The following is a 26,843-nucleotide window of genomic DNA, read 5'->3' as shown; positions in this document are numbered from 1 at the left end:
CTAAGGGAGTCACGGTAGAAAGCCCAGCAGCCCCTTCCTCGAGTGGGAGCATTGGATATACACTCCTTTTCACTCCACCATCCCTGCTTATTAGAATTCCCAAAATATGGGCGGCACCTGTGGCTCAAGGAGTAGGGCGCCGGTCCCATATGCCGGAGGTGGCGGGTTCAAACCCAGCTCCGGCCAAAAAAAAAAAAAAAAACACACAAAAATAAAAAAGAATTCCCAAAATATAACTGAATTTTCTCGACAACTAAATCCTTTAACTTTATTCATTTCTTCATATTACTTGCCATGTTCACTTTATGTTGACCATATATCTTCCTATAAGCTATAGTATCCACCTGCAAGACAAGGATGAGGTTTTGCACATACCGTGTAGACACTGGATAAATATTCCCAAGTGAGTAAAAAGATGGGTGGAAAAGTCTTCTCTGGTGGCAGTTACTCTCCTTACCTGTCATTGCCAAAGCCATTCTTTACGGCCGGCTGATGTCAAAGCCTGGCCTAACTCTGCTCAGAAGCCTCTGATTGACCTGCCTCTCTACGGGTGTTAATTTATGTAAAAATTCCTGACTGTGAAACATTATCAGGACCCTATATTATCAAATGGTCACATCTGGGTCAGGTAGGTGGTTTGGTTTTTAGAGTATCTCAGAGGGGTAATGTATGACTTTGGAAAATACACAGGAAAATAATACAAATGTTTAGTAACTGCCAACTTAGCTATATAGAGATGCCTCCATCTCCCAGATATTCCCTAGGATGTTTATGAGAACACTAACATGTCTGCTACTGGTATTATCTTCTTAACTAACAATCCCACCTTACCTAGAGGTTAGAACTCTGTAGCCACAAGTGATTATGTTCAGGACCTTAATTATGCTTCACCGTATTTTCTCGTTATTTACCTTACCCCCTTCCTAAATTCTACACTGGTCCTTGCAATTGGGTCAATGCTTTTGAGGTTGGCTGTCCACATTTGCTCGGTGCCTGATTATTTAGATTTGCTAACTTTGGGCTCAGGACGGCTGTTTGTCACTGCTGTGTAGAGTCCCCTGATGTCTTCAGTCCCTCGGGAAATCCACACATTAGAGTACTATGCTGGACTTAACTTCTCGCATTGTCCTTTCCTGCTAGTATTTCTGATTTTTAGGATGATACTCAGGGCATTCATCCTGAAGTATTTCTCTTTTTGTGATAATTGACATGGTTTTTTGACTTAGAACTTTTTAAAGCAGTATTCAACTAAGAAGAAAGAAGGCCAAAATGTGAGTAAATGTATTTATTTTATTAAAACTTTACTTTTTGCATGTATGTATCTAAAGTTTACAGGACACAGACAGTTTTTAATAAATAACTAGTACATCTTCTGTAAGTACCTGATCTTTAAAGGAACCCTAACTTGGGCCCTCAGACAGACTTGTTCTTTAAGCCCTAAGGTTAAGGATACTTTCAAACTTCTCCCAGATCTCTCTTAACACGTTGCTCATCTTCACTCCAACGGCTCTTCTGGGCACTGTCATCCGTCACCCAGTTTGGACCCATGACTGGTATTGGCCACATTTTGTTTCATGCTTGTTCTCTCTCAGCTTCTCTGACCATCAGTTCAGCAGTTCATGTGGCTTATATCACAGGATACTGCAAATAGCTGTATCTATTATCCCATCTTTTGAGAATAGCTGACAGAAGAGAGCTGTGCTCTCTGAATTTTTGTTGTTGCAATTTGGCCAGGGCCAGGTTCGAACCCACCACCCTCGGTATATGGGGCCAGTGCCCTACCCGTGAGCCACCGGTGCCACCCTGCTTTCTGAATTCTTTTCCTTCTTCATTAAAAATTTTCCCTCATGCCCAAAGTTTATAATTATGACTTTGCAACTAAAGGCTGCAGGCAGATATCAAACACAATATTTGTTTTCAGCTCACTATTTCTGAATCAGTGGACACTAAGAGCTCAAGATGTGCTTTCCCCGATTTTCCCCATTCATTCTTAGCTTTTGCCACCAATGGTGTTAATAGCAATATGAGATAAATCTCTTATGTGGAATTTTCTTTTAAGCTTCATTTTCTCAATTATTCGTTTGGTTGTTAATTATTTTATCTAAAGTAAGACTCTGCATTTCTTTTAACAGTAGTGTTACTTTTCATGATTTTACTTGTCACTTGTTTGAGACTATAGTCAAGGAGTAAAGCTGGATTCATAAATATTGTAGCAGTGGTCAGACCTGCCAGGCCATATATAATCCGTACATTGAACCCAGTAGGTCATAGACCGCAAATGACAGCTATGTGGCCCCTTCAACATATGCTGTGTGCCAAGGAAAAGTCTTAGTATGTTAGATATATAGCCATTGATTTTCTTTTGTACTCAGGATGTCTTCACATTAATAAAGCAAGCCAACAGCAGATACTTCAACCTTCTCTGACTACACTTTAAAGTTTGGAAGGAAAACTTTTGTTTAAAAAAATAATCATTCTGGTGGAATTCAAAATAGCCTGAAACTATAAAATTTGTGGAAAGTTTTGGTTCTTATTTAAAATGCTTGCAGAAGAGACACAATTTTAAGTTATAAAAACCTCATTTATCTTTGTGACGTTTATAGAGTATTTTTATTAGACATAATTTTATTTTTGTTAATATAAATTCTCAACTCCATCAAATACTAATGCAGTAAAAGTTGTGAGACCATATTTATTATCTGAAACATACAAACCATTTTCCATGGGAATATTTTCAAAAAGCTAAACCACAAACTCAGCACCCATAGCACGGTAGTTACGGCGCCAGCCACATACACTGAGGCTGGCCGGTTCGAACCCAGCCAGGGCCAGCTAAACAACAATGACAACTGCAACAAAAAAATAGCCAGGTGTTGTGGTAGGCACCTGTAGCCCCAGCTACTTGGAGGCTGAGGCAAGAGAATTGCTTAAGCCCAAGAGTTGGAGGTTGCTGTGAGCTGTGACTCCGTGGCACTCTACCAAGGGCGACATAGTGAGACTCTGTCTCAAAAAAAAAGCTAAACTGCAATCACAATGAGAGACTTTCATTCTCTTGGCCATACTCTGAACTGATACATTCTTACATCTCTAGCCCATTCTTATTTGCAATATCCAATTATAATAAAACATGTCGCGATGTTAAATCTTTAAGGCAATGATAAACCAGAGATGTTCACAAATTCCTTGGCTGAATGGTCAGTTGTTTGAGGGTATTATGTGCTTTCTTGAAACATTTTCCATCAGGAACAAAAGGAATCAAAGATGAGTAATAGCTCTAATTTGGATATCCTTTTCCAAGGGCAATTGGTCAAGAAAAAATATTTTCAAAGGGTCTATGCTTAAAATTGTGGCAAAGGTAATACTTGGTGTTTCCCTAGTCCTGGTTCATTTTCTTTTTCCTGAACACAAAAAAAAAAATGGTTTGGTTGAAGGCCATGAAACTAATTCTGGCCCATGGTCTGTAAATGGAAAGGAAGGTGCCTTTGCCACAGTCATCCAGTCCGCGTGCTGAGACACCAGTATCTTCAGATGGAAGCTGCCTGGATCCCTGAGTCACACAGAGCAGAAGGATCCTTCTTGCATTGCAGTTTTTATAAACAGGAAATGAATTGTTGTCATGTTAAATCACAGAGACCTCAGGATTAGATTGTTGGTGCAGGATAGCCTCACCTGTCCTAAAACAATCCAGAAATTCAATACACGTAAGGAAAGAAATTATTTGATTAGAATTTTATCCTTAAAGAAAACCGAAATTGTGAAAGTCAGTTTATGTTCTCTTATTTAATAAAATACAGGTTATAATGCTATCATAATTATATTTTTGGTTTCAATGACACAGAAAAAATTATATTTATGCTTAAAATGAGAATGAATCAAATGTTGGGCTTTTAGCATTATTTTTTAAGTATCTGTATGCATCTCTTAGGCTTCACAAGGCCACGCTACAGATGGAGTTTGTCTCTTTCTCAATCTTTGCCCTTAGTAAACTGAAGTATAATTTATATGCACTTAGGATTTCTCTTAGTTAAAAGTATGAAACTTAACCATGGATATTCTGAGAAAGTCTTACATTTAAACAGGTTAAATCAGTTCAAGTTCTTAGAAAACCTATTTGGAAGCTTTAGAAAAATTAATATAGAAGAAAATAATTTGTATATGCTTTTTGAAAAATATAGGTGCAGTCCTATTATTTTTACTGAACTTCAGGGAGTTCACAAATAGCTTCTAACTCTGGATTTTTATTAAAAAGTAGAAATAATTGGAACCGATATCAGGCTGTTCAGGCAAAATCAGTGAAAAACAATCCCTTATTTAGCAAAAAAGAGTCCAGAAAGGAAGATCTGGCAGGTTTGATATCATTCCAACACGGCTGTGGACTAAATTTTTCCCACCAGGAGACTTTGATACAGAAAGAGATAGAGACTACAACAAATGACATAAAAATATTTTCATAGTTTAAAGACTTACTGTATATGATCGATACATTTTAAAACATATTTCAGAAGGCAGTACTAAGTCTCCACAATGATAGGATATGTCACATATAAATGAAGAAAGAAAAAATCTCTTGATTACCTAAAGAGAGCTTTTAGAAACTAAAACCCTCAACAAATATTCCTCGGAAGCCAAAGGAATGGTTTGGTTGTAAGTAATCAAAACGGTAGAATGATATTTGATCTTTTTTTAGGTATATTTAAATCTTGTATTTCTGGGGGGCTTTAGCTACGTTTAAAAAAAAAAGGAGAAAGAAGAGTCCAGAAGCTTTGTATCACTAGGCAAATGCTTTATAGGATTTCAGAATATTTTGATTGCTTGACTGAGAGCCAGAGATGATTAATTACTAAAAATACAAATAAAATGTTTCCCTATTTAAATGGATTGGAAAAGTTCCTCTGTTTTCCAATAGAGTATAATTAACAAATGCCATAATGATTTTTACCGAGGATTAATTGCATGAATTTCATGCAAATATTGATATAGGTCATTTGACCCATTAAACTCAATTTTAATTTTATTAAAAATTTTGGATATTTGTGTATCTTGCTAATTTGGCACGGACATTAACAGAGTTGGGAGTAGTCTAAATAATTTTAATTTCACTCATTGATGATGTATTACATTCACATAGTTCAAAACTTGGAAACTTTAGAAAGTATGCAAAATACAAAAGCCTCCCTTCCATACACGTTCCGCATCTGCCCAGGGCCCACTCCCATCTGCCGCTCCCCACTCCCCTCTGTAGGTAGCCCTGTTCTTAGATTCTTAGAATCAGTCCTGTGTTACTCTCTGCACATATGAGCAGATACCAACACAGACCCACAATGGTCTCATTTCTGTTTTCTTGTCCTCTCTGCCGTGGTGACTTGGGCCCATTGAGGCTTTTATATTTCACATATCTCTAAAGTTTCCAAGTTTTGAACTATGTGAATATAATACATAATCAATGGGAAATTAAAATTATTTAGACTACTCACAACTCTCTTGTTAATGTCTGTGCCAAATAAGTAAGATATACAAACATCCAAGATGTTTATATAAAATTAAAATTGAGTTTAATGGGTCAAATGATCTATATCAATATTTGCATGAAATTCATGCAATAAATCCTCGGAAACTCTCCCTCCTGGGCTCCTCTCCTGGTTTCTCCTTCCTTCCTGTGCTCCCCTTCCTTCTCCCTGGTGGGCATTCTTTCTTCTGTGTGTCCCCCACAAACCAATTCTTCTGTTTTCATGTGGCATGTTCTTCCCAAGGGATCTCATCTATTCTCCTCAGGTACAGATAAAGGTATTGGCATCAAAACAATCTGTGGCTAAGGAAGTTTCCTCAGAAGAGATGAATTTGCAGAATAAGGAGGAGATGGAAACGAGAGACAGTAAGAGGATTTCTAGATGCAGAGAACCGCCAGTCGGAAGTCACCATTAGGTAAAAGTGGCTCAGTGAGTAGGGCGCTGGCCCCACATACGGAAGGTGGCGGGTTCAAACCCAGCCCCAGCTGAACTGCAACCAAAAAGTAGCCGGGTATTGTGGCGGGCGCCTGTAGTCCCAACTGCTTGGGAGGCTGAGGCAGGAGAATCGCGAAAGCCCAAGAGCTGGAGGTTGCTGTGAGTCCTGTGACATCATGGCACTCTACGGAGGATGGTTAAGTGAGACTCTGTCTCTACAAAAAAAAAAAAAAAAAAAAAATTTAAAAAAAAAGAAAAGAAAAGCAGGACTTCACAAGCTGAATGACTGAGTCAACATTTGACCTCAAAATATGTGTTGCAAGTGTTAAGCGAAGGAAGGAATAATATTCAAGGATTTTTTTTTAACCAAAAAAGGTAATTATTTTACTAAATTAGCCACAGGTATTATGAAAGCTGAATGAAATGAAATTAAACCTAACAGAACTGAGTCTGTGAGCAAACTGAGATGTGAGTAAAAGTGAAAGTGATCACATGCTCTGCTAGGAAACCAGTTCCTCAATGATCATTGTCAACAAAGCATTCTGCGTAGGTCACTCTACATGTAGAAAGGTCACCCAGACAGCTACACGGGTTGACAATTTGTCACCCTGTCTCAAGATACTGTAAAATATTTCACAGCAGAACTTCAAAGTACACTCTGCCATGTGGGTGGAAGACCTTACTTTTGCTGTTTACTGCTTTTTAAGTCTATCAGCCATAAGAAGAGCGTGCCAACCCCCAGTTGCTTCCTAATGTAACACCAAAGACACATTAAATCATGTGAAAAGCATGGATTTTCTTTTTGAAAACAATTTAAAAAACAAACATTTTTCTTTTCTTAGACGTTATTCTGTCAGCTGAGAGAGGAGTCTCCCAAATTTACAAATTCATGTCGAAAGCCAAAATGAAAAGAAGCTACTCTTATATTTTAGCCAGAAAACATTCTTGCCCCTGTAATGACTATATTTTGACTATGTCTAGGTCCCAGGATTTTTACATTCTGCAGAATACTTTCTGTTGTTAAACCTTTATATTCTTCTACCGTGATGTTTCCATGTCTGTGAGATTCCTAAAGCTATGTCTACCATGGCCTGGAAAGACCCTAAGGAACTGGCTCCTCACACAGAACTTGAACTGCAAGCCACTGTCTTGTTCTTTCATTTCTCTGGCCCCATTTTCTCTTCTGTCCTAACATTACAGAACACAAAAGAGAATCATATAAAATAAAATTGCTTTTAAATAATAGAATGCTATCATACAGTTGTAGGGATTGTAAAGTTGGACTTACCTCTAAATTGGGGTGGTACCATACTCCTTTTAATTGCAATGAGATGGAAATGGCAGGTAGACCACTTCTTATTCCTTCTACTTCCTATGTGGCCTCATAATAAACAGCTAGACTGTTTAAGGTTTTTTGCATAAAGGAGGGAATCTTCATCTTTCCATCCTGAGCCCCAGAACTGAAGTCTCTTAGTTGGCAATTGGAAAGTAGATGACAAAAATTTTTTCCAAAGTTTTAAATCAAGTCTCTTTAGAGAATCCCCCTGTAAAGAAGAATCAGCCCATTTAATTTCTTCCCTAAGGCAAAATTATTACCTCAATTAGAAATACCATTATGCCCTGGGTGAGGGGCTCTTCTATAAATGGAACTTTTACCCTGAAGTAAGAACAATGTAACCTAGAAATTATACCCTCATATTATTTTGAAAAAATAAAATAAAATACTCATATTAAAAAAAAAGAAAAATGAAAAAAAAGAAACGCTATTATGGCTTAATCAAAGGAGATTTATCAATATTATTCTTATACTCTTGCTATAGACATGCAGCCCCCCTCTCAGAAAATGGGACAGTGACCCTGGCATACTTTCCTGAAGAACAATGATCAATGATCACAATCTGTGTTCCAATGGAAAAAAAAATTATTATGTAGAAATGCCAAAGATCTCAAACCCATCTGAGAATTTTCAGGAAAATCTTTTCCTAACAAGAAGTTGCAGGCAGAATGGAACCAAAAACCCATTCTTGGCAAGGGGAAACACCTCCAGAAAAAGGGAAAAAATAAAAAAGTAAGCTGTGAGTTGGAACAAAGGAAAGTCAGCTAGTTTACCTTTAAACCAGCCACTGCTAATTTCTTATCTGAGCAAGTTTCCTGCTATTCCTGGAACTCTGGCCTATTGGTGATACAGCTTACTAACACCCCTGTTGGGTCTGTGTATACTCTGAGCAATAATGACCACAGAAGATGCTGTGGCAAGGCCTGGAAAGATACATTAACTAGGCTGTTTCCTGCTCAGTAAACAGACAAAGCCAATACCCATTGTGGAGATTTGTATTTGTCTGGGGCAGAGATCAAGGGAACAGCTCCAGCCCTGGAATATGGGCAGGAGGGCTTATGTGCCTTATCACAGAGGAAGACCCTCTGTGGTGGTGATAAGAGGAAAATTCCTCTTTCCCACTGATTCTTCAGAGGAGATCAATGCAAGTGGCATTTTACTCCGCAGTGAACCAGCAGGGTTTAACACCTCCCTAGGAATCTGTGTGTGAGACCTCAGACAGGAGGATGTCACTACGTGACGCTCAGGTTCCAGATTTCTCAAGACTTCTCAGACCTTTAAAGTTAATGATTATAGAAACAATAGGAGCTGATATGCTCTCTCAGAGAAACTGCTGGCATCTTTGTTCCCTTCCTCAACTTACTCTTTGGGCTAATGTGCAAATAGCCTTCAATAAAAGCTGAGTGGAACTGACGCTCGGGGCCACTGGCAGAACCCCACAAGCAGGAGGTAATCCCCTGAGTTCCTACCTTTGAAAATTCTATTCTGTGTGTCTTGTCTCTTTCTTTCTCATGCCTTCTAACTTCATATTTCTTCAGTCGATCACCTGCAGAGCCACAGGTCTTAAAGGACCCTGTCCCTGGGGCAGGACTCCAGCATAAGTAATGTGGTACGATTGGAAAAGAACTGCCCCAAAGTGAGGGGAGCTGGGTTCCAGCCTGGTACCCCACTTTGTGCCGAGTAAACCTTAGAGAGCTATGTTACTTCCAGTGTCTGTTTCCTTACCAACAGTGCAGCCCCATTGGATCTCTGAGCTCCCTTACAAGTCCAACATGCTATGATGCTCTAATTCTAGCTGTCTTTTAAATATGAATCCTAATGTAACTTATTGGAGGGGAGAATAAAATGGAGTTTGAGTCTCTCACTCTTTTTCAGTGACTTTTAAAGAACTAAACTTTTTAATCAGAGAGGCAAAATCGTTAGTGGTGCTAATAAAGGCCCCATAATGACTTTCTTTTTTTCATGCAAATGTGGAAGTATGCTATCTGCATATAGGCTAATTTTGTCCACCACTGAACCAGAACGGATCCAATGAACTCTGCCTGAACATCTATCTCAGTGAGACTGCGAGAGGCCTTGATGAGAGTTACGATGCAAGGAGATGAAGTCTCTAGATTGAATAAATGAGCTGTTTGCATCTAAAAGCCACTGGGTCTATTCAAATGCCATGTTTTTGAAAGGGGCAAATACTTTTGCCTCATTTTAAAGCTATGCAGAGATTTGGGGGTTTCTATTCAGTAGGACAAAAGGCAAGAACCAACAGTTGCAAGTTCAGTTCAGGATTAAAATTCCTAGAGCAATGAATCAACAAGCTCAAGAATCAACAGATTAATAAAAACAGGCAAATACCTGATGGGAACACACGTATGGTGCATATTGCAAGGATACATGTCAAATCTATTAAGTGTAGAGTACAAGTGTCTTAACACAATAATTAAGTAAGAGAGGTGAGGCTATGTTAACCAGTTTGATATAAGCATTCTAAATGGTATATAAAATCAGCACATTGTACCCCATAAATGCATTAATGTATAAAAAAAAAAAAACAGGCAAATATGTAACTTCCCAGACATTGCTAACTATGTCTCTCAGTTTACTCATAATTAAAAAAAAAGATGCAGCATCAATCAAAAGTTGTGAACACATTATTTTAAAGTAGTGAGATAAAGTTTTAAGATTTTGAATTTAATAAAAAAAGTCTTGAGTTTCTTTATACAAGGTAACTTTAGTAAATTCAGATTAAAAGATAGAAATAATAAAAATAACTATATGTTTGCCAGTTTTACAACATTGTAGTCAGAGTTCTTAGTTGTAACTGTCCGCTCTGACTCTGATGATTAAACAGAAAAGGAGGAGTTCATTAAAAGACTACTTTTACAGGCTACAGAACTATCACCAAGGCTGGAGCACCTTGTGCACAGGGAAGCTTCCAAAATGAAGGGTCTAAAGAAACTCTGACCAATGCTACTGTCACTGCCACCCACACCGAGGGCTATATTTACACTGGTGCCAAGAGCTCAAACGCTGTCCGTGCCAAGGCCATTCCAGGCCCAGGAACTCACGATGTAATCACTGCCACCCCCGAAAGCCATGCATTCCATTTGCTGTCCTCACTAAGTAGTGTCCCCGGCTTCCTTTCTTAAGTTACTAACTTCCTACCAAAGCTTCCTGTGACTGGGTGACTGGCGAAGGCGTCCAGCTTGCATACCTGTCCCCACTGCTACAGGGGCAGCAGACTTTCTGAGTTCTGCCTCAGTGAGGCTGGCTCTGGGTGAAGTGGGGAGATTCTCTGAAAGTTAAGAATTGTGTTGAAATATGCTGGGCCGGAAAACATGATGAATGCCAGGAAGAGTGCTTTAGGGCAGAGAGAGAGTCTTTTAATGTGTTCTGCCAAAACTCTCAGATAGAACTTTCGTAATCCTGGCTGATGTCGTATACTGTGGCTTAACAGTCACTCTCCTGAACGGGGAACCACTGATTTGCCACACGCCCAGTTCTAGAGCTTGAATTTGCAGCTAGTGCCATTTGAATCATGTGAGCTGGTAATAAGTCTAGCGATCAAGAAAGAATGGACGCTGAGAGCAAAACCCCCAGCATCCACCACAGAACCAGCCCTGGCCTTTATAGAGCTCCACCGAATCCCCGAACAGCCTTCCTACCCATTCCTCCCTGATACCCACCCAACTACAAGTCCTGGCCAATTCAGGCAACAAACCCTTGGCCATGTTGTACACAAATCCACTCCCAGGATCCTGCTGAGCCAGGATCCTTTGCATTGTGAAAAATCATGCCTAATGCACCATGGTGTGGGGGACAAAATATATGGAACTAGAAAGAGAGAAGAATCCTTCAGAGGAACTGCTTTGGGGCAAAGAACTGAAGGGGAAAACAAAGGAGAAAAGTTTATTTCTTAAAGGCTGAGCTACTTTTGCTTTCCTTCCATTAGTAGGAAGGACTTTGGCTCTTTGCAAAAGAGTAAGAAACCAAATCAGACAGAATTTTGATGGCTCTGCTCAGAGCCATTTCTAGAAAGGATGTGATTCCACTTCACACTGCTTTTCATGTACAGATCATGTGATGTTCAATTTTATTTTTTCTTGTACTTTGAAATGTACAAGTCTTTAAGGTCACATTTTTATAAATAAACATTAAAAAAAAATTACACATTGTGCAACCCAGCTAAAAATATGAAAAAGAAAAAACACATTCAGCATTATTGACACATTAGAACAATTCTAACATATACTAACAATTTAAAACTGAAGAATAGGTTTCTCCCACTTAATTTCAAGAAGTGTTCACATATGTTATTGTGTGAACACTTAGTTTATTTTTCCTTTGAAAAATGTGCCATTTTGATTTTTCCTTTGACCCAAGAGTTATTTAATAAAGTATAATTATTAAAAATTTGGATATTTAAAATGTTATTATTAATTTATAGTTTTATTGCCTTATGGTTAGAAAAATGCAGTTCATATTATTTCTATTCTTTGGACTTTATTGATATGCGTGTGTGTGTGTGTGTGGCCTGAGTTATGATATGGTCAATTTTCATGAATGTTTCCTGTGCACCTGAAAATAAGATATAGTCCCCAGTATACACAGTTTGATATATCTATAAATACTGTCTTATTGGTTGTAATTATATATTCTTACTATATTTTATCCATTTCATTTATATCACGCTAAAGGATGTGTATTAAAGGTTTCTGTTTTTAGTATATCTCTACCTATTTCTTCGTGCATTTCCTACAGTTGGTATTTGTTTTAAATAAAATCAGGGCAAGACAAGCATTGAGGGATAAACCTCCATCACAAAAAGATCTTAGAAGATGTGAGAAGGGAGGTAGGGAGAGTCACCCCTTCTTTGTCTGGAAATGGAGAGGGGTAGAGAGAGCGAAGGCTGGGATAAATTTCTGTATGAAAGTTTTAGATCTTCTGTTGCTTCAATTAAGCAAGTCACCTCTTCCTCTGCACCCAGTGACTGCTCAAGAGTTACTGACTTAAATACAAAGCCAGTTGCCCTCTTATTCACACCTAGAGGATGACTTTCACTCCAGAGCCAGACTATTGGTCAACAGGAATTGATAACAAGATAGAAGGATGTCTTCCTTCCTGGAATCCTTCTAGCAGACAAGCTCTTTCATGGACCTATTAATAACATAATGTGAACTTTTTTAAAATGCCCTAAAATAAGAGCAATGTGAAAAAAGAAAGTTAACTTGGTAAATATTCGAAATGTAAAATTTCAGTGAATTGGTCATATTTCATAATTTTAAGGTTTGCTTCATTGAAAAACAATTGACATTTATCACTATCTCCTACATAAAAGGTTTGAGAAAAGAAAAATAATGGGCAAACATCAGCATCTGAACAGTTCCTAGCTGATAATAGAATTCCTTTGTTATTGTTACAGTTATGTTTGAGTTTTTCTCTAAAATATGGGCCATGTTCTTCCCAAAAAAGAATTTTAGAACATTAGTCACTTATTCTAAAAATGTATTTATCTTCATCTGACGCTGATCACTGCTACATAGTTATTAAGATTAAAATGCATCCATTATTAAAATGAATTAAGTCACAGAAATTACAATGAATGGTCCACAAGTATTATATGCCATGTAGGCTAAGAACAAATTTCTCTTGTGATTATTTTATGGATATATCTTTTATACTTAATTTAACTTGGCAACTCAATGTTTTTGCACCTATTGCATTTAATAATATAAAGAGAAAATTCTAAGGTTATCATCCATAAGTTTATTACAAGTTTTTCTCCACATGGCAACAAATTGAAAATGCTATGCTTGCCAGAAGCTAGATGACATGTATGTTGAGAATTATACACACAGGTGGCCCTCAAGAACCTAAAAAGGAAGGAAATAGATTGCTTTCTTAGACTTCGGCTGAAAAATGAGCACAATTACCAGATACTTGATTGGCAAATTCTCATACAAAAGAGAAAACTTCCTAGGCTTTCAAAACCATAATGTAAAGATGATATTTCCAGGGTGGCACCTAGTGGCTCAAAGGAGTAGTATGCCAGCCCCCCTATGCGGGAGGTGGTGGGCTCAAACCTGGCCCTGGCAAAAAACTGCAAAAAAAAAAAGATGATATTTCCAAAGTATCAGCCAAAGAAACCCAGAGAAAGCAAGTCGCAGAGTTCAGTTTAGTATCCTTCCCTACACACAAAGGAGAGACACAAGAGGTTAATGTTGACAGTAACATTATAACCGATTCTTGACAAGAAGAAATTTGGGGTATTATATTTATAGTACCTTGGTCCCTATGGCAGGAGACATGGACACATCAGTTTTGATGGTAAGAAACATTTATCTAATGCCTGTTAAGATTTCTAAATTTACCACATAACCTTCTAATCATGTGAGCCTTGATTACAGGTGAGAATAAGCTATTCACTGATGATGAGCCTTCTTCCTCCCATGATAGTTATTTTTCATTATAAGTTAATAAATTCACATTATAATGTTTCCTACAGTCTCCTGTGTAGTTTAGGTTTAATCAGAGTCGCAGGGCTCCTAGAAATTGACAACTATTAGTAGCCTTTCCCTAAGTCTGTTTGCAAATGCTGGTCTATTTGGAAATTTCTATACTAGGATTGGAAGTCTGTAAAAAAAGCTTGGATCCACCATTTACTACAGATAAAAGAACCATGAAATAGTTGATCTCACCAGCTGGATTTTACCATCCACCCCTAGGTAGAGAACCAATCATCTAACATCTACAAATGAGCATCTTCTCAGAGCCTGGGGCAGAGAGGAATTTGGCTGAAAAGAGCCAAATGTGAGATATTCTTCCCTGCACACTTTCAGTCTTATGACCAATTGTGTGAGAGAGAATCTCTTAATGGGTTTTCTTGAGAGTTAGAATAGAAATCTAACAATAGCTCAAATATGTCACTGTGGTGGCCCATATGATAGATACTGATCATACGGTGGGCTGCCTCCATGACGCCCACTGTAGTGACTAGTCACTGCTCTTCAATTGCCCAGCCTAGAAGGGGTCATGTTTCAACTTCGAGTCATCAATGATTTTCTCAAGTGTGGGTTTTTTCAGAAGCTACTAACTAACAAGAATTGGGTGCTTAACATGTGTCAGGTGGGGTTATGACCAGTTTAACCAGAACCACAGGAATGGAGTGGAGTGAAAGAGCATGTTATGAACAAAAGGGGGCGCTGTATCCAAAATAGAAAAAGGTTCTGGAAAAACAAAACAAATGTTTTACTTTGCATTTTCCTAGGCCTGAGTGAAATTGAGTATCTTTTCATATATTAAAGAGCCATTTTTAGACTTTCTTTGTGATTTTTCTGGTTTTGTCTTTTCTCCTTTTTTCTAATGATTTTATATGCTCTTTCCTCTATTTTTTTATTGTATTAAATTTTTAAAAATAGATGATACTTTGGAACAATTTTAAGTTCACAGAAAACTTGAGATGATAGTGTAAAGAGTTCTCATGTAGCTTACACAAAGTTTTCCTATTATTAACATTTTACATTTGTATGGTACTTAGGTTAGAACTGAGCCAGTATTGATGCATTATTATTAACTAAAGTCCACAGTTTATCCAGATTTTATTGGTTTTTACCTAATGTGTTTCTTCTGTTCTGGGATCATATCCAGGATATAATATAATATTTAGCTGAATATCTCCTTAGGCTCCTCTTGGCTGTGCATTTTCTCAGACTTTACTCCCAGAATGGATTAGCTTGACGGTTCTAAGGAGCACTGTCCAAGTATTTCATAGGATGCTAAACTACTGGGAATTTGTCTAATGTTTTTCTCGTGGTAAGTCTGGGGTGATTGGTTTGGGGAGGAAGACATCACAGGGAAGTTCCGTTTTTTATATAACACCAAGGGTACATTCTACTAATAAATGATTTATGAATATTGATATTCCTGGCTGAGGAAGTGTTTGTCAGATTTCTCTACTGTAAAATTGCTCTTTTTCCCCCTTTATTCATACTTTACTCTCTGGAAGGAGTTACTACGTACAGCCCCCGCTTTGGGGATGGGGAATTACGCTCCATCTTCTTGAGGGCTACATAAAGTATTTGGAATTTCTGTGCAAGAGATTCGTCTCTTCTTCACCCTTTATTACTTTACTCAATCACTTATTTATATCCTTCTGGACTCATGGATATTTATTTTATACACTGAGCTTTCATCCAATACCACTTTACTTGTTTTGTTGCTAAAATTGTTTTAGCTTTGGCCAGGAGGAACTCTTTCAGCTGGCTCCTGTGCTCCTTTGACAAATCCTCGTCAATGTGGGTCTTAGATTTTTCGCTTGTTTTGTGCATATGTGTTTTTAGCATTTCCATACTTTCTTGTACTACAAGATACTCCCCCCCGCTCATCTTATATATTGTCTGCCTGAGTCATAAAATCAGCCATCTTTCCAGAGCCCCAGCTTCTTTTGTTAGAGAAGGGCATTGGAAACCCTGATCCAGATGCTGAATACACTCTTTGATATTGGGGTATTTCTCCTTCTATTTTGCATCAAGAGTTCTTGATATATTTGGGATATAAGTAAGTCCTTTATCTTTGCTTATATGTTCTCTCACAGTTTGTCAGTTGTCTGATGAGGCTATTTATGATGTGTTTGACATGCAAACATTTTTACTGCATTTACTGACTCCTTTTTTCAACGCTTTTTTCAACGCTGATGCTAAAGAGTAACTTAACCATGTTGTCTCCAAGTTTTCATAATTTCATTTCCTACATTTAGGCCTATATAAATTTTTTAAATCAACTTTTCATTTCCCTCAAAAATAAAAAGCCAGTAAGAATTATGATTGGAATGACACTGAAGATACAGATCAGCTGGGGGGGACTGACATGTTAACAATACTGAATGTTCCAATTCATAAAAATAGTGAAAGCTCTTCATTTATTGAAGTGCTTTTAAGTTCCTTTTGAAATTTTCTGTAGTTTCTGATGTATAAGTCTTGTACAGCTTTCATTAACTTTATTCCATAATATTTTAAATTCCATTGCAAATGGGTTTTTTAATTTTTCATTTTCTAATTATTTATTGTTTATATATAAATCTAATTTATAAATATTGATTTTGTATCCTGCAAATATTAAATTCCGGTAATGGTTCAAGTACCTTATTTGTAATTCCCTTAGAGCTTCTTAATATATACAATCATGTCATCTCCAAAGAAGGACAAGTTTACTTCTTCCATTTTAATTTCAATAGTTTTACTTTATTTTTCTTTACATATTATATCAGCTAAGACCTCCAATTTTGCAAGGTTAATTAGTAGGAATGTACATAACTTAGTTTGTTCCTATCATAGATACAAAGAAGGGAACTGTTTGCCATTTATACTCATTTTATCTGTAGATTTTTTCATAAATGCCTTCAATCAGTTTGAGGAAAGTCCCTTCTATTCTCAGTTTGCTACAATTTTTAAATTATAAAATGGTATTGACTTTAAAATTATTTTTATTGTATTTTGCTTTTGTTTTTTTATTTTATTAATGCAGTGAATTACATTGACTGATTTGTAGGTGTTTAATCAAACTTACATTTCTAGGATAAACTCACTTGATCATAGTGTATTATTCTTTTTACATATTGTTGGATTTGACTTAATAATACTTTATTGAGGATGTTTATTTTCACAGAGTATTTTTCTCCATAGTTTTATTTTTTGGTTTTGGTATTAAGGTAATTCTGGTATCATAAAATGAGTTAAGAAGCATTCTTTCCTCTTTTGCTTTCAAAAAAAAAAATTGTGCTGAATTGGTATGAGTTCTCCCTTAAATATTGGAGAGAATTCAGTGAAGAATCCAGGCATGGAGTTTTCTTTCTGGTAAGATCTTAGATTATGAATTCAACTTATTTCATTGGTACAGAGCTGTTCAAGTTTTTAAGTTCTTCTTGGGACAGTTTTGCATTTTAAGTAATTTAAATTAATGACAGAGAAGTGTATCTTTTATCTAGGCTGTCAAATTTATTAAAATAGCATTCTTCATAACATCTTCTTAGTATACTAAATGTCTGAGGGATCTGTAATATACAGTGATAACTCTTATTCCTACCAGTTCTTTGTATCTTTCTTTTTATCTTGACAATTCTGGCGAGAGCACTATCAATTTCATTGACTTTTTAAAGTACTAGTTTTTGGTTTCATTGGTTTACTCATTTTTCTGTTTTCTATTTTTTTTTTTATTTCTGCTCCCTTTATTATTTCTTTTGTTCTACTTGCTTTTTGGCCATACACTAATTTCCCCTTTCATGTTTGTTTTATTTTCTGAAGGTGCAATTTTTGTTTTGTTTTCTGATAATTGACTTGAGACATGTCTTCTTTTCTAATTTAAACATTTAACGGTACACAGTTCCCTTTTAGCATAGCTTTGCCTGAATCCCACACCTTTTAATACATTTTATTTTTCTTAACTTAAGTTGAAAATATATCTGTAATTTTTTTGTACTTTAAAAGAATGGTGTTTAATTTTCAAGATTTGGCTTTTTCCTTGTCAACATATTTTTTTATTGAATGTAACTTAATTTCACTCTTAATTTCCAAAAACATATTCCTTAACTCTTCCTTGGCACGTAACATGGCATATTCATAGGCTCTGGGGGTTAGAATATGACAGCTTTGGGGAGTCATTATTCTGCTTACCACAGGGTCCCTCAGTATTCTTTGTTTACAAGCAATAGAAATTGTCTCTAACTTAAGAAGACAGAAAATGTATTAGATGGATAAAGGCTTGCCTTATAGAATTACAGAAAAGCTGAATAATTTGATGTTTGTAAGGGATGTGAACTCTGTGTATCTAGAAAGTAGGATGTAATTCACAATATATATATTTTTTAATTCTCAATATCTTTCAATAAACATTACTATCTTTTGAAACATTACTGTCTACACCTCCAACCATTTTTAGTTCTTATGCTCCTCAAGATTCAAAGTTGAGGGGGTGGAGCAAGATGGCAGCCGAGTAACAGCTTCCTTGCATCTGGGCACCGTGAGTCTGGGGATATAGGACTCCAGGCATCTCTGGCTGGTGGGATCTGCCTATCATCACCCCTGAGAGGATACAGGGAGTCAGCGAGAGACTTCTGGACCCCAAGAGGAGGACTAAAACAGTGGAAAACCGGCAAGTGGTCGCGTGTGTTCAATCCGCCTAAACCCGCCCGCAACTGTAAGTTCAGTAGCAGCGAGACTGCAAACCAGAAAGGCCTTACCTGTGAACTGTTTTGGTGTCTTTGGACTTGGCACTCAGCTGAACTGCCTTGGGGAGAGCCTGAGCGGGAGTGCGGAGAACTTTGGCCTTTGTCTAGGGCCCCAGTCTGAGCCGCTGAGCCAGACGGAGCTAATAGAGTTTGGCTCTGGGTCACAGGCAGACATTGTGAGCGATCTGCCCTGGCAAGCTCCGCCCTCAGGGTCGCAGAGCTGGAATTGGGTGGGAGCTGGTAACCCAGCGACCAAGTAGCCTAAGGGCGGGGTCTGAGCCGCCTTGCAGCCCTAACCCTCGGGGGCAGAGGGAGACCAGTTTTGACACACAGGGTAAGTGGATAGCCACTTCAGCAGTGATTCCAGCAACAAGCACTTCCCTGAGAAAGCTTCTGCTCAGTTAAGTGAACAAGTTCAAAGTGCCTTTTAAGTGGGCTGAAGAGAGATTTAGGGTGTCTACCTGCTGGGGTTCGAGAAACTAGCAGCCTCCAGTCGTATCAGAACTGTGATTAACATCTCATACCCCAGAAGACCACGTGTTGCCCAGACAATATTCAATTCCATATACATACTGCTTTGTTTTTGGTTGCGTGTGTGTTTTTTTTTTGTTTGTTTGTTTGGTTTTTTTTTTTTTGGTTTGGTTGTTTTTTTTGTTTATTTTGACGTTCTAGATTGTTGTTTTGTTTTTTAAGTTCAACCTTTTCCATACAGATCCTTTTTCTTTCTCAATTTTTCTAGTTTAATTATAATTTCCCATTGCTGCCTATTTCAATAATCAGAACTTCATTTTTGTTAGTGTTTCTACCACTATTATTTGGTTTTTCCAGCCAATTTTATCCCGTAAGGTTTTCTGTTTGCTTGTTTTGGTTTGATTTATAGCATTTTTGTCTTTCCTCTCTACTTGGTGGAGGTGGGGTACTGTGTCTGATCAGGTTAGCAAAGAGCTGCTGACCTCAAGGGAACCACCCCACTTGGCACCCCCAGAAGGTGTTTTTTTTTTTTTTTTAAGGTTGTATCAAAGTACCCTACTGTACACCTATATTGCTCTGTCTCCCTCTTTCTGTGCCTCTCTTCTTTTTGTCAATATTCCTTTCACCCAACCACTCTCCTTTCTCTATTTTTCTTTTTTTTTCATTTTTTTTTTTTTTCTTATCACTCGGTCCTCATTTCTTTCATCGCTTTTTTGCTCTTAAACCTTCTCACCCTTCTGGTCCTGTAACCCTTAGTCCACAGGCAGAAGAACTTAAAGAGCAAGAGGAATTGAAAGGAAAATTAGGGCAAGTAAACAGATAAAAGAAATCACCCATGAGGAAGAATCAGCAGAAAACTCCAGGCAACATGAAGAACCAGTCCAGAACTACCCCGCCAAGGGACCATGAGATAGCTACTGCAGAGGATTCCACCTATACAGAAATGTTAGGAATGACAGAAAGGGAATTTAGAATACACATGTTGAAAACAATGAAGGAAATGATGGAAACAATGAAGGAAACTGTTAATAAAGTGGAAAATAACCAAAAGGAAATTCAAAAACAGAATCAAATAAGAGATGAACGATATGAAGAATATAAAAAGGATATAGCAGAGCTGAAGGAAATGAAACAGTCAATCAGGGAACTTAAAGATGCAATGGAAAGTATCAGCAACAGGTTAGACCATGCAGAAGAAAGAATTTCAGAGGTAGAAGACAAAGTTTTTGAGATAACTCAGATAGTAAAAGAGGCAGAAAAGAAGAGAGAGAAAGCAGAACGTTCACTGTCAGAATTATGGGACTTTATGAAGCGTTCCAACATACGAGTTATAGGAATTCCAGAAGGGGAAGAAGAATGCCCCAGAGGAATGGAAGCCATACTAGAGAATATTATAAAAGAAAATTTCCCAAATATCACCAAAGATTCTGACACACTGCTTTCAGAGGGATATCGGACCCCAGGTCGCCTCAACTCTAACCGAGCTTCTCCAAGACACATTGTGATGAACCTGTCCAAAGTCAAGACCAAAGAAAAGATTCTGCAAGCTGCCAGGAGTAAGCGCCAGTTGACCTACAGGGGCAAATCCATCAGATTGACCGCAGACTTCTCTAATGAAACTTTCCAAGCAAGAAGACAATGGTCATCTACCTTTAATCTACTTAAACAGAACAATTTTCAGCCCAGAATTCTGTACCCTGCTAAGCTAAGCTTCAAAATTGACGGAGAAATCAAATCATTTACGGATATACAAACATTGAGGAAATTCGCCACAACAAGACCAGCTCTACAGGAAATACTTCAACCTGTTCTGCACACTGACCACCACAATGGACCAGCAGCAAAGTAAGAACTCAGAAATTAAAGGACAGAACCTAACCTCCACACTGATGCAAAAGATAAAACTAAGCAATGGACTCTCACAAAATAAGACGAATAGAATACTACCACACTTGTCAATTATCTCAATAAATGTTAATGGCTTGAATTCCCCACTGAAGAGACATAGATTGGTTGACTGGATTAAAAAACACAAGCCATCCATTTGCTGTCTGCAAGAAACACACCTGGCTTCAAAAGACAAATTAAAGCTCCGAGTCAAGGGTTGGAAGACAATTTTTCAGGCAAATGGAATTCAGAAGAAAAGAGGAGTTGCAATCTTATTTTCAGACACATGTGGATTTAAAGCAACTAAAGTCAAAAAAGACAAAGATGGTCACTTTATATTGGTCAAGGGAAAAATACAACAAGAAGACATTTCAATTCTAAATATTTATGCACCCAATTTAAATGCTCCCAGATTCTTGAAGCAGACCTTACTCAGTCTGAGCAATATGATATCTGATAATACCATCATAACAGGGGACTTTAACACTCCTCTTACAGAGCTGGAGAGATCCTCTAAACAGAAATTAAACATGGATATAAGAGACTTAAATGAGACTCTAGAACAACTGTGCTTGATAGACGCATATAGAACACTCCACCCCAAAGATAAAGAATATACATTCTTCTCTTCACCCCATGGAACATTCTCCAAAATTGATCATATCCTGGGACACAAAACAAATATCAACAGAATCAAAAGAATTGAAATTTTACCTTGTATCTTCTCAGACCATAAGGCACTAAAGGTGGAACTCAACTCTAACAAAAATGCTCGACCCCACCCAAAGGCATGGAAACTAAACAATCTTCTGTTGAATAACAGATGGGTGCAGGAAGAAATAAAACAGGAAATCATTAACTTCCTTGAGCATAACAACAATGAAGACACAAGCTACCAAAACCTGTGGGATACTGCAAAAGCAGTTTTGAGAGGAAAATTCATCGCTTTAGATGCCTACATTCGAAAAACTGAAAGAGAGCACATCAACAATCTCACAAGAGATCTTATGGAATTGGAAAAAGAAGAACAATCTAAGCCTAAACTCAGTAGAAGAAAAGAAATATCCAAAATCAAATCAGAGATCAATGAAATTGAAAACAAAAGAATCATTCAGAAAATTAATGAAACAAGGAGTTGGTTTTTTGAAAAAATAAATAAAATAGATAAACCATTGGCCAGACTAACGAGGAATAGAAAAGTAAAATCTCTAGTAACCTCAATCAGAAATGATAAAGGGGAAATAACAACTGATCCCACAGAGATACAAGAGATCATCTCTGAATACTACCAGAAACTCTATGCCCAGAAATTTGACAATGTGAAAGAAATGGATCAATATTTGGAATCACACCCTCTCCCTAGACTCAGCCAGGAAGAAATAGAGCTCCTGAACAGACCAATTTCAAGCACTGAGATCAAAGAAACAATAAAAAAGCTTCCAACCAAAAAATGCCCTGGTCCAGATGGCTTCACTCCAGAATTCTATCAAACCTTCAAGGAAGAGCTTATTCCTGTACTGCAGAAATTATTCCAGAAAATTGAGGAAGAAGGAATCTTCCCCAACACATTCTATGAAGCAAACATCACCCTGATACCAAAACCAGGAAAAGACCCAAACAAAAAGGAGAATTTCAGACCAATCTCACTCATGAACATAGACGCAAAAATTCTCAACAAAATCCTAGCCAATAGATTACAGCTTATCATCAAAAAAGTCATTCATCATGATCAAGTAGGCTTCATCCCAGGGATGCAAGGCTGGTTTAACATACGCAAGTCTATAAACGTTATCCACCATATTAACAGAGGCAAAAATAAAGATCACATGATCCTCTCAATAGATGCAGAAAAAGCATTTGATAAAATCCAGCATCCTTTTCTAATTAGAACTCTGAAGAGTATAGGCATAGGTGGCACATTTCTAAAACTGATTGAAGCTATCTATGACAAACCCACAGCCAATATTTTACTGAATGGAGTAAAACTGAAAGCTTTTCCTCTTAGAACTGGAACCAGACAAGGTTGTCCTCTGTCACCTTTACTATTCAACATAGTGCTGGAAGTTCTAGCCAATACAATTAGGCAAGACCAGGAAATAAAGGGAATCCAAATGGGAGCAGAGGAGGTCAAACTCTCCCTCTTTGCTGACGACATGATCTTATACTTAGAGAACCCCAAAGACTCAACCACAAGACTCCTAGAAGTCATCAAAAAATACAGTAATGTTTCAGGATATAAAATCAATGTCCACAAGTCAGTAGCCTTTGTGTACACCAATAACAGTCAAGATGAGAAGCTAATTAAGGACACAACTCCCTTCACCATAGTCTCAAAGAAAATCAAATACCTAGGAATATACCTAACGAAGGAGGTGAAGGACCTCTATAAAGAAAACCATGAAATCCTCAGAAAGGAAATAGCAGAGGATATTAACAAATGGAAGAACATACCATGCTCATGGATGGGAAGAATCAACATTGTTAAAATGTCCATACTTCCCAAAGCAATCTACCTATTCAATGCCATTCCTATCAAAATACCAACATCATACTTTCAAGATTTGGAAAAAATGATTCTGCGTTTTGTATGGAACTGGAAAAAACCCCGTATAGCTAAGGCAGTTCTCTGTAATAAAAATAAAGCTGGGGGCATCAGCATACCAGATTTTAGTCTGTACTACAAAGCCATAGTGCTCAAGATAGCATGGTACTGACACAAAAACAGAGACATAGACAATTGGAATCGAATGGAAAACCAAGAAATGAAACTAACATCTTACAACCACCTAATCTTTGATAAACCAAACAAGAACATACCTTGGGGGAAAGACTCCCTATTCAATAAATGGTGTTGGGAGAACTGGATGTCTACATGTAAAAGACTGAAACTGGACCCACACCTTTCCCCACTCACAAAAATTGATTCAAGATGGATAAAGGACTTAAATTTAAGGCATGAAACAATAAAAACCCTCCAAGAAAGCATAGGAAAAACACTGGAAGATATTGGCCTGGGGAAAGACTTCATGAAGAAGACTGCCATGGCAATTGCAACAACAACAAAAATAAACAAATGGGACTTCATTAAACTGAAAAGCTTCTGTACAGCTAAGGAGACAATAACCAAAGCAAAGAGACAACCTGCACAATGGGAAAGGATATTTGCATATTTTCAATCAGACAAAAGCTTGATAACTAGGATCTATAGAGAACTCAAATTAATCCACATGAAAAAAGCCAACAATCCCTTATATCAATGGGCAAGAGACATGAATAGAACTTTCTCTAAAGACGACAGACGAATGGCTAACAAACACATGAAAAAATGTTCATCATCTCTATATATTAGAGAAATGCAAATCAAAACAACCCTGAGATATCATCTAACCCCAGTGAGAATGGCCCACATCACAAAATCTCAAAACTTCAGATGCTGGCGTGGATGTGGAGAGAAGGGAACACTTTTACACTGCTGGTGGGAATGCAAACTAGTACAACCTTTCTGGAAGGAAGTATGGAGAATCCTCAAAGCACTCAAGCTAGACCTCCCATTTGATCCTGCAATCCCATTACTGGGCATCTACCCAGAAGGAAAGAAATCCTTTTATCATAAGGACACTTGTACTAGACTGTTTATTGCAGCTCAATTTACAGTCGCCAAAATGTGGAAACAGCCTAAATGCCCACCAACCCAGGAATGGATTAACAAGCTGTGGTATATGTATACCATGGAATACTATTCAGCCATTAAAAAAAATGGAGACTTTACATCCTTCATATTAACCTGGATGGACGTGGAAGATATTATTCTTAGTAAAGCATCACAAGAATGGAGAAGCATGAATCCTATGTACTCAATTTTGATATGAGGACAATTAATGACAATTATGGTTATGGGGGGGGGAACAGAAAGAGGGAAGGAGGGAGGTGGGTGGGGCCTTGGTGTGTGTCACACTTTATGGGGGCAAGACATGATTGCAAGAGGGACTTTACCTAACAATTGCAATCAGTGTAACCTGGCTTATTGTACCCTCAATGAATCCCCAACAATAAAAAAAAAAAAAAAAAAAAAAAAAATAAGTAAATAAATAAATAATTTAAAAAAAAAAAAAAAAAAAAGATTCAAAGTTGAGGGAGAAATAGAATCTGACTGGTTTACTTGAATAATGTATCCACTTTCATATACCAAATGGAATTATAGTTAGGTTTCAGAGTATAGTTAGTCCACTAATAGCTAAGAACAAATATTACCTAGTTATTTCCACTTTCTTGTATTAGAAGCTAAGTTCTGGTTAGTGACAAACTAGTCCACCTTCCTAGAAATAATAATTTCCTCAGCTCTTTACAGAAGGAAGCAAGATTCTGTGACTACATATTTAAAACCCCCTACACACAGACTCAGCATAACCTCACCTATAACAATCACAGAAACAATCATATACAAAAAAAAAAACTTTCCAGGGCGGCGCCTGTGGCTCAGTGGGTAGGCCGCCGGCCCCACATACTGAGGGTGGTGGGTTCGAACCCAGACCCAGCCAAACTGCAACAAAAAAATAACTGGTTGTTGTGGTGGGTGCTGTAGTCCCAGCTACTCGGGAGGCTGAGGCAAGAGGATTGCCAAAACCGAGAGTTGGAGGTTGCTGTGAGCTGTGACACCACAGGGAGGTTGCTGTGAGCTGTGACACCACAGCACTCTACCAAGGGTGACAAAGTGAGACTCTGTCTCAAAAAATAAAAACAAAACAAGAAACAACTTTCCTTATTCTACTCTTCATTTTTGTCTACAACAACCCATAATTTTCTCCCATTATTTCCCCTAAAGGAATTAGACATTCATACTAGCCACTAGAAATTAGACATTCATACTAGCCACTATACTCCACATAAAATTGCTAGGTGATTATCAAGGAAAGTAACAAAAAATCACATATGTGAAGAGTAATCTTTAGTCTTCCCAAAAAGAAATGACCAAAGCAAGTTATCAGAAGATCAAAAATATTTACAGCTTTTATACACAACAAAGATAAAAAGAATTCCTGGTCACACCCAGTGCTCAGGAATCCTGGAAGCAATGAGAAACTCAAGCTGTGCATTGGAATAGGAACGTAAAGTATTAACCAGCACCATCAGTGTACTGTCATCATTGCCTAGGAAGATTTTCCCTTGCTTCTGAAACATCATCCATTTTTATCCAGATTATAGCAGCTCCTCTTTCTGTCTTCCTTGTTTTGCTGGCCATTGGAAGGGATGAGTCATTTCACCATCTGGCTAAAGGAAAGGGAGATGTGTGGCTGAATAAAGCTGAATATTATCTGCATAATGACGGCCCTACAGTCCAAAATATCTTGCATTCTCAGTGTCCTTATCTATACTTAGTCTCACTCCAAAACAAAATTAGGGGGTATTCTACAAAAGCAATTTCTGGCTACTTATTCCCATCTCAAACTCAACATTTCCAAACTTTTGGCAATAGAAACTCCAGGCAACATTAACTTTTGAAAGGTTTGGTAATAGCTGACAAGGTTGGTTTAAATTAATTTAGCAAAATATAAGTGCTGTATTTTTTTTCTGAAGTGTCTGTCAAAATTTTGAATAACACCACTTCCCCAAAGCAAGGTCAACACTCAGAAAGGTGAAACTGGTCTTTGCTTGTAGGTAGAACTGGGGTTGCTTAAATGATGCGGGTTCTCAATTCACTGTATGTGTGTGCACGTGTGCATGTGTGTGCATGTAAGTTCTACTAAATGGGGCTGGGTGCCGTGGCTCACGCCTATCACCCTAACACACTGGGAGGCCCAGGTGGATAGATCGCTTTAACTCAGGGATTTAAGACCAGCCTGAGCAACCGTGAGACCTGGTCTCTAAAAATAGCCAGACATTGTGGCAGGTGCCTATAGTCGCAGCTACTCAGGAGGCTGAGGCAAGAGAATCCCTTGGGCCCAGGAGTTTGAGGTTGCTGTGAACTATGATGCCACAGCTCTCTGCTGAGGGT

General features: G+C 37.8%; 1 long non-coding RNA gene across 1 annotated transcript; it reads right to left on the bottom strand.

Moving 5' to 3' along the window:
- Positions 1-2,646: 2,646 nt before the first annotated feature.
- LOC128569285 (uncharacterized) lies at positions 2,647-10,607 on the bottom strand. The gene is made up of 3 exons (XR_008375297.1): positions 10,487-10,607; positions 7,231-7,486; positions 2,647-6,157 (listed from the first exon to the last, which is right to left on the bottom strand). It is a non-coding gene; the product is annotated as an uncharacterized LOC128569285 (long non-coding RNA).
- Positions 10,608-26,843: the final 16,236 nt, after the last annotated feature.

This window comes from Nycticebus coucang, chromosome 17, assembly GCF_027406575.1.
Source record: "Nycticebus coucang isolate mNycCou1 chromosome 17, mNycCou1.pri, whole genome shotgun sequence".
Taxonomy (NCBI): Eukaryota; Metazoa; Chordata; class Mammalia; order Primates; family Lorisidae; genus Nycticebus; species Nycticebus coucang.
Note: the sequence above shows the minus strand (reverse complement) of the source record. Positions and strands in the feature narration are given on the sequence as shown.